At 34.0% G+C, this 9,539-nt stretch overlaps 1 pseudogene; it reads right to left on the bottom strand.

Annotated features, from left to right (window-relative positions):
• Positions 1-2,206: 2,206 nt before the first annotated feature.
• Positions 2,207-3,098, bottom strand: LOC149216616 (D-xylose-proton symporter-like 2 pseudogene; annotated as a pseudogene).
• Between the last annotated feature and the right edge of the window lie 6,441 nt (positions 3,099-9,539).

Here is a 9,539-nt window from a genome sequence, read left to right as displayed (position 1 = left end):
TTACCATTAATGTCCATGAGTGCCAAGGTACCTAAGTGCATATTGTGAAGTGTGAATAGATGAGATGATGTCGAGTCACTTGCAAGATCCAACAATCAAGGGACATTGATGTATTCCCATGATTGTCAGCGAGAGAACTTGTCATTAAGGCATACAAGCATCAAGGTAATAATAAGGACTCTAGCCTTGAACCTAGATAATGTGATAATGTCGATAAGCCAAGACTTTTTAAAAGGGAGGCCTTGATGAATCCTCCATCATCTAACGCGAGCATAAAACAATAATTTTGAAGGACTATGGATGAAAATTTTTGCAGTGGATCAAGGTTTATTTGACAAAATGAAAAGGAAATGAAATGAATTAGCTTTGTAAGGGAGTTGAATGGTTTTATTGTTGGGTTACAGGTTAGTGAAAGTGAGGCAGGAAAATGACTGTGAAGGAAAATGAGATGAAGATTTTATTGACTGAATAAGTAGGAATGCAATGGTAAGACTGGTATCTGAAAGGTTTTGAAATGGTGTGATGGATCTGATTTTGCATTATTTATCCAAAATCATGTGCTCATGCTTGGATATTTCATCTTTGATGTTGCTCTGATCATGTTCTTAGGAAATTTGGTCTTTGAGAGACACTGTTTGCTTATGGTCATTTGTTTATCTTCCTGGAACCTGCAAAAACTTAGAACATTTTCTGCAATGAAATGTAAGATTATCAAAAGAGAGAGGTGATCAATCTCTCCCTTTTTTACATTTACACAAAAAAATGAGAATTGGTACTAATAAAACAAATTCAAGAAAGAAAATCAAATGAATTTTTACTTCTTTCGAAACTAGTGCCTTAGGTTACCTGTCATGTCTTGTTAGCAATTTATTCATTCTTTTACTGTTTCAAATTCTGATGAAATCTTTCTCATTGTGTATATCTCGTCGATATATTTCCAACAATGTTTGAATCATCGCAAAACTGATATTGTATGAGAAAGTTATGATTATTTGAATTTTTTGTGAAATAGTGAAAATAATCATGTGTGAGTGTGACATGGAAACATGATGCTGATGTGAAAGATGAAGTAGGAAGATGATATGGCATGCTGATTATGAATTTCTGGTTAGAATGCATTTTCAACAAATAGATCATTGAATTGAATACAGAGTTGAAGAATTTTTTTTCGGCTGCAGAATTGTTTTTCGGCAGAATTGCGCATCTACTACATCTAAAAAGCCTGCGTGGATAGTTAGGTATACAAAGCTAATCCGATCTTCGAATTGATAAGTACCTTTTCAGAAAAACAAGCAAATCCCTACTTGTTTTATTGATTAGAAAAATGTAGTGAACAAATTTTATTAAAAAACCAATTATTTGTTTTTACTCGCATTAAAACAACGAAGGGATTTTTAGAAATACCTGTAGATATTGACGCCATAGTCTTGTTTGCTGCTTTTTCTACAAGACTCAAAGAGATATTATGTATAGAAAGAATTGTTTGTACAATTATGAGAGGTCTTTTTTTTAAACAAATTGACAAACAAATTGCAAACTTTTAAAATGTAGATTCTTCGAATAAAACTTAAATGAAAGCACATTTATCCTCTCCTTAAACATCAAATAACCTCGACAACACATCAAAATTACTACTGCTAAAGATTGATCCAACGATCCATCCAAATCTTGGCACCAAGACACCACCAACTCCTCTTTCCTCAGCAATAAATAAGCAATAGAATAGATAGTTGGGTCCATAGAGTAACCTGTGGAGCTATTATCTAATTGCTAATATATGTAAACACGTTTTGGTGGTGAGTTAGGCAAAAAAAATGTTGATGACAAAACCTGATCTGGACAGTTTGAAATAAAAAAGCAGTAGAAATAATCATCGTGAATAAAAAATGCAAGCAACCGCGTGTTTGAAACGTGTCTAATGGATCTGTGTTTGCATTCAGTAGTATTAGTGACATTTTTTTTAAGTGGTTTACAAACACAATAGCCAGGAGGAAATAGTGGCAATACACCTACTTTGGTATTCAACAGCTAGACAATTAAGGCAGCGCAACCAGAATGAACAAGAGCATCACTCCAACTCCCATACCCATTGTTGTTTCTTGCCGACTGGTGGTAATGAATGGTGGTTTATCCTACAATGTTTACTCATTTCGTAGTTCCGTTACCTTCTCTTTGGTTTCCAGTTCCTCCAAAATCGGAAATACAATTAGACAAAACCAATACACAACTTATGCATTATAAAGATAAGGAATCTACATAATATAGAAGCTGCCTTTCTTTTAAGCTCTTCTAGATTCCCTTTACCCTGAACAACACAAAGAAGGATCCAACATGGGGTTGGTGGCAGCCACCACATTCCAATGGCCATTATTAGAGAAAGTGGTATACTAGCTCCATACATGTAGTACCATCCTCCAATCACATCAACGACTAGACTACTAACAAGGTAACTCAACAACATTCCTAAAACTATGAAAAACTCTTTTAAAGATATAAGCCTCCCTCGAATCTGAGGTGGAGATGTCTCTGCAATGTACAATGGAGCTGCATGCATGGCCAAGCCAATACCAAAGCCATATATCAGCCAACCAATTATTAACATAGCAAGATCAAGTGCCAATGCTGAAATTAAATCTCTGATTGCATATAACAGAGCTGCAACAATTAATTCCCTCCATCTACCTAAGATATCTGCGACATTGAAAGCAATAATAGACCTAATTAGAGCCCCAAAAAGGGATCCACTAACCACAACACCATTTTCTATAGATGACAAATTGTACCAATCTGTTCCGCTAAGTTCAGCTGACTCTATCGAAATATCAGCACCAGATGTAGCACCAATATCATAGCCATAAAGTAAACCACCTAGGGCAGGAAATAAAAATGGAAAAATAATTGTAGACAAGGTATATGATTCATCCGAGTCTCATTTGGAAATGAGGGGCTTATCCTTTGTATCCTCAGATTGCCATGAAGCAGCTAACTTTTGGACCTTTCTTCGATTAATCCATCCAAACAGCGAAGTATTGGCTTCGCTCTGTTCCTTAATCTCTGCCTCAGAGGCCATTGATACGACGAAATTTTTCTTACCTGTCTTGGGAAGTCCAGTCCACCAGAAGTGTTCTCATTCAAATTCTTCCTCTCTCAATATATAAATGTAGTTGAGGGGATAAGTAATTGACCGGTAAGTCAACTACTGCTCTGAGAATTCAATGTTATTGACGTGTATATGCTTTCTCCCAATTGAATTATATGGCGTCAATAGAGATTCCTTCAATTTTTGGTCTTGTTGTTGCTAGTATGTCGAAGAGCTTCTACAAAAGTAACTGTGTTAAAGAATCCTGCTCCACACCATCGAAGCTTATCCTCAGCATGTCACATCCACAAGCTTAAACTCAGAGATGATTCACGAGAAAATCCTTCCAAAACTCTTGGAAGCAGAATTTTGTTTCCTTCCTAATACCGATGCTTGCTTGAAGGTACTCATGGACACACCTTCTCGGAGAGTTTGTCCTTTTTTACAGAAATGTCCAAGAATTCAATGCCTCCTACCCTCGGCTTAGGTGAGCCAAAATAGAGTACAGGTCAAAAAGGTCTATCAGCCTTAGTGGAAACTAAATAATATGAAGCTACTCCCCAGCTCTGGCGGTCTGTAAATGCTCTCTGGAAAGTGGTGGAAAAGGTTTGTTCTATAGGAAGCAAGTGCAAGGCTGGCTGTTTAACCAATATCAAGAGAAAGGAGTGAAGACAAAAGTAGGATCTTCATTTATTCTTGGCGGATTCACCTCCTGTAGATCAGGTAAACCAGATCTGATCCTTCTAGCATGGCCGCAACTGAAGTAGTTGTGCATTAAATTGAAAAATTGTTTTTCCATGCAATCTGCAAAATAAGGCTCCAAAGAACCCCGAAAATCTCTCAAATGGTAACGAATTTGAGAAAATTACTCATGGGGAACATAATTGACCCCGTTATGAAGAAAACCCATGTTTTATTTTTTCGAAATTCGCTTCCAATTGGTCATAAAACGTGTTTTAAAATGACTGGTCAAAACTGCTATGTATTTGGCCTTTGCTCAGGTAACAAAATCAATTGTTTCTGGATCGACTGCTAGATCTAGAAATTTGGAATGTTTGTTGTCAGCCAACACAGAAATGGGAGCTGGAAATGTTATCCACATCTCCTCTGCTCATTACCAGGAGTCACCATACCGAGTTTTTAACAAAATATCCTCAATCAACACATTGTTCTGTGCCAAGTAAAAGAAAACCTCAGCCCAAACTTTCTCTGCCACTTCAAGGGTTCTGTTAATGGGATGGTCTCCATCTAGAAGAACTTATGGCTCCATGATGGGCACAAGATAGCAGCATAACGTGCAATTCCCAAGCATCTTCCTTGACAATTTTTTTAGGGTCGGACAGCTGTGATGCCTTCTCGCTGCTAGTGATAAATCACACACCAGCAGGAGTCAAGCTCTCAAGCTATCCCACTGATTTCAGTATTTCTTTAGCACTGGAAATTTTGAAATTTCATTTTTAACTTCAAGGTGATCGTAAACTAGTGCAAACCCTCGAGATCAGCCCTTTATTTGACAAATCTAGTTCAAGGCCAAGGACATAGGTGCATGTTGATTTTATGCAGTTTTTTAATTGTTTTTATTTTTTTTCAAAAGAAAATTAAATTCTATTTTAATTACTAACATAATTTTTCTTTTTCTGATCCTCCAGGTCACACAAAGTGCAGGAAGAGAGCATACTCAAGATTTCATTAATCGATTCTTAAAATTTGGATTCAGAAAGTAAAATGAAAAGAATCGATCTCATACCTGAAATTATTGCTCTTTAATCTTTGCTTGTGTTCCTTTTTCACAATCATTTGTTTTATTGCAATTTTCTTGCCAAGGGTTAGTAAATGGGTGGTTCTTACCGCACCACAAAATTGCAAATTTATTCTAAGAATAAAAAAAACGTGTTTTTATATGTTAGTCCTATTCTACCAAAAAATAAATAAAACATTCTCTTGAGTATAAGAGAATTTCCAATGCATCCATTTGTGCAACAAGATCATGAGTAAACTCATATCCAAGCTTGAAAAATAAACCCTAGTTAATTCTTGGACATGATCATGAAAATTTGATGTTAAAAATTGTAGCCTAATGATTAGTTGAGACCAAATTTGAATGTGATATTTAGGTTTTTTATCTTCTTCAACTGTCATAGCATGAAGCTCTTCAGATCTTGTTTTTGCAAATTGGATTTTTATTGTGTTTTTATTTTTCTAGTGAATGAGGGTTCTTTATTTGTGGATGTTTTATTTTATTTCTATGGTTTCTATATTAAAATGCAAATAAAATTGCATAAAAATGCCTAAATGAAGCTAACCCCAAATGAAAATGACCCTAAATGAAAATGCTTCCTAAACAATCCTCCTAACTTAGTTACATCTAAGTTTGCTTCCCCAACAATGACGCCAAAATGTAGGGTGATCTAATTATATGATAAATCCCTGTCATTTAATTTGTCAACTTGGGGGTTTCATAAACTTAGAAGCAAACCAAAATATATGGGACCTCAGATGAAACTGTTGTAGAAAGTTTGTTTAGAATGGAAATGCATATTACAACTATAACTAAAGAAAACTACAAAAGAAATCACATGCAAGAAAATTGAATTAAATTCTAGGGATGGAAGTTAAATTCTAAAGGTGGAATTTATGAACGCCATGGCCTTTCTAAACTATTCAAAAACAAACTAATCTATGAACAACTATAAGAAGAAAACTATGATAATCTAGAAAGCAGTAAATAACAACTAGTGAGAAAGTAGTAAATAACAACTAGTGATTTAGTTGTCAAGCAAGAAAACTAGGATAACTAGTAAGCAAGCAGTTTAATGACAATCAAATCAAATCTAGGAAATGAAATCATACTTGTGGAAAGTAAATCATACTTGCAGAAAGGAAATAACAAAAATCAAATTATGTTACAATTGTATGCAGATTGTGGTTGATGGGGATCCTTCCATTCCTCAACGAGCACACATGAACAACTATCACTCCTTAAGAATCAAACAATGCTCATAACTCATAATTTTGGAGAAAATGATATTATTCATGCTGAATGAACAATCATAAATCTGATGCTAATGAATAACTGATAACTATTGGCTTCCTTTGAAGGATGCACCTCTTATTTATACATGAGTTAGGGTTATCTGCTCAATAAATGCAGATCCCTTAAATATCTAATAGATCCATACTTGTCTCATCTTATCCCTAAATATTAGATACAAATCCTATGACTCATAAAGATCTCCATGATCTTTCTCCTTGGAATATGGTCCACCTCTTGAGTTGAAATTCGAATTTGTGCTTGGGAGGACAAGTAAGACTCTTCTAGAAATTCCAAATAAACCTACGCATGTCACAATACTCATAACACATATATATGTATATGAAACTATGTTAATTTCCTAGTTTTTAATCATTAATTCACTTATAATGCATAAAATAAATAACTTTGGAAAATAAGGATTCTAACCCATATGTTTGTGAAGATGATTACTTGATGTAGGGTTTTAGGGCTAGATAGTCATGAGATGAAGGTTAAATGGACATGAAATGATGGAGATATGGATGAAAATGGAAGACAATTTTGAGACTCAACACTCACCCAAGATTGTACATATGTCATTATTGGAAATAAACCTATGGGGCTAAAGACAAATTCATTTGCGACAAAAAACTCTTTCACATTCCTCAATTTATTTGTGAATTTATTGCAACTGATTTGACAAAATATAAATTTCTAAGTTTTTAAATCAATTTTACCTAGCTCTGAAAAATTCCCACCATACCCTCATTCTTCCTTATTTCTAATTGATTTGAATTGAAAATGGTTTCTTCTACCGTCTTTCACCTTACTATACACCTGGTTTGAATGAATGAATTATTTTGACTTGCGCACGATTTGTAAGTATCTTGGTCAAAATTCAAAACTAATGACATAAGCTATTGAATTCTTTTACCAAGAAAATAGTGCAAAGATACAAAAATGGCTTTGAAAATTCCTTCCGAAGACTATATAGATGGTGTTTTCTACTATTTTCCACCTCACTATACACCTTGTTTTTCAATTTGGGCTAAAAAGGTGCCTGTTGAGCAAAAACACCTAAGGGTTGTCTTGTATTCATGAGATGTCCCCTTAGTTTAATAAAAATGCAAGCCAACCCCTGCTATGAAAATGATTATAGTAAATGGTTTTGGGAATGGGATAGGTACGCATTAGGGAACCACATTCTTTTGTTGACATTGTAGTAGTCAATATTTGAATTTGGAAACTAACTTATTCTTCCTCAACTATGTCAATTGCAGGATAGGAATAATTCACTAGAGACCCAAATAAACCCAACATTTTAGAAATTGACTCCTTAGTCACAACAAATAAAACCCTAGAATCCTTTGTAGACAATACAACCCTAGAATTTGGTGAATAATTACTGGAACACATGAATGGATCATTCAAACCAACAATCTCAATAGAATGTTCGTCGAAAAAGAGACTGATGCAAAGAAATAGAAATGCCTAATATTCCAATCATGGGACTAAATAACAGTATCCTTCAATTCACCACTGCTCGAGGTAAAAGAGTTTCTAACCATGTTTCCCATTAGCAATGTCAAGCATTTTCAAATCAGAACTCCATACCAGAAAAGAATGTCATGAATTTACGTCAAGAAACATGGAATAATTCATTTGTACATTAGAATGTAGAAAATGTTGAAACTCAATGTCCAATATACAAGTAAATTGTGGCAAACAAAAATTTTGTTGAATAAGCGAGTCAGTCTTTGTCTACAATAATAGTTGAAGGGAATGAAATTGTAGTCCTACCCAGTGGACAACAATTTCAACAGGCATCCAATGAGAATGTAGATGCAACTACAAGTCATGAAACAATGGAAAGAACCAATACCTTTCATGATCAAATGGATAGAAATGCACCAACAGAAAATCCAAATTCTGCAAATGAACAAGCTTTAGGAGCAATCCCTGAAGGTTGTTCAATAGATCAAACTACACATTATACTAGAAGGTCACCAAGAAACCACTTGAGGACATACTTATTGAGTCTTAAGAAGCACTTGGGATTGTTTTACTACAGAGTAGATGAGGGGAAGAATAAATTTAGGGAAATTGGTAGATGGTTCTCTAGGAAGTCACTTCAAGATGTAGAAGAAAATGACATTATTGCTGGAATTGGGCACTTCATGAGAAAAAACTATAATAAAGAGTCCAAAATTGAGGATGTTATTGAACACCTAGATGGAGTACTTGAAAAAATTTGTTCAATTGTTATGAAAGAGATCTGTAAGGATTTTATGCCTAGAAATATGGCTTCCATATTTATTGAATCAAGCATGACCTATAAGGCTTTGGAATGTTTGAAACAGATTGACTATCATGGTGTGTTCAAGGGAGCTAATCGTACTTCAGTTTTAGATGAAATGAAAAAGTGGAGCAAAGAAGTTGAGGATATTGATATGGGTTGGGAAAGAACCGATGGTTTCACATATGGAGTTAAAGTGAAGCAAGTAAAGTTGTATACTTCCTTCATTGGTAAAGAACAAAGTATAAATCTATAAATTTTCTGAATTTGCAATTTTGATGTTTCTTATGTTACACATCATTGTACTTTTAGTAAAGTACATATTTTACATGCACTTTGACATGGTAAATGTTGCTGATTTTAGGAATTGTGTAACATCATTATGATTAGATCGATGATACACATCAAATGAATGGGGAAGCTATTATTGCAGTTGTAAAACATAGTGAAACACAAGAAGTGTGTGGAGAAACTATTGTTGATATGCAAATGATGGAGTCAATCACTCACAATCAAATGGATGTTCCATCTTGGATAAATGGTGTGGGGAAGAGTGGGGGAACCAAGAAATTCTAAAGGAAGTAGTTGAAAGAAAAAGGAAGGAAGTTGAAAATCTTGTACAGATTGGGGCCAATAAAAGAAGTATGAGACTAGCAAAAAAGAAAAAGGTCTTGGATGATCAGAATGCAACATTGTATGTAGAATGGTGAAAGATATGAACTTGTCTACAGAGAGCTAAATTCCAAGGAAAATATTCTCTCCAAGAAGGCTATTGGTCTAGATAGATTGATATATTCAGATTATGTATCGACCAAGTGTAATTTTGTATCTTCTGATTATAAAATTATGCTCTTTTTTTTCCTAGGGAAAAACTATGGAAACATAAATTTTCTTTGCTTATAAGTTATAACTAGTATGGAAACATGATTTCTCTCTGATTTGACATGTGAGTCCTTTTGATTCTATGAATAAAAAAGAACCATATGTTTCTTATTGAAATACAATAAATTAATTACATAAAAAATACATTGTTTGCATCACAAACACATTATCGAATATATATATATATATATATATATATATATATATATATATATATATATATATATATATATATATATATATATATATATAGATATATATATATATAT

The sequence above is a fragment of the Pinus tabuliformis genome, chromosome 1_1 (genome assembly GCF_031772625.1).
Source record: "Pinus tabuliformis cultivar Carrire ecotype Pingquan chromosome 1_1, CPIR1, whole genome shotgun sequence".
Taxonomy (NCBI): Eukaryota; Viridiplantae; Streptophyta; class Pinopsida; order Pinales; family Pinaceae; genus Pinus; species Pinus tabuliformis.
Note: the sequence above shows the minus strand (reverse complement) of the source record. Positions and strands in the feature narration are given on the sequence as shown.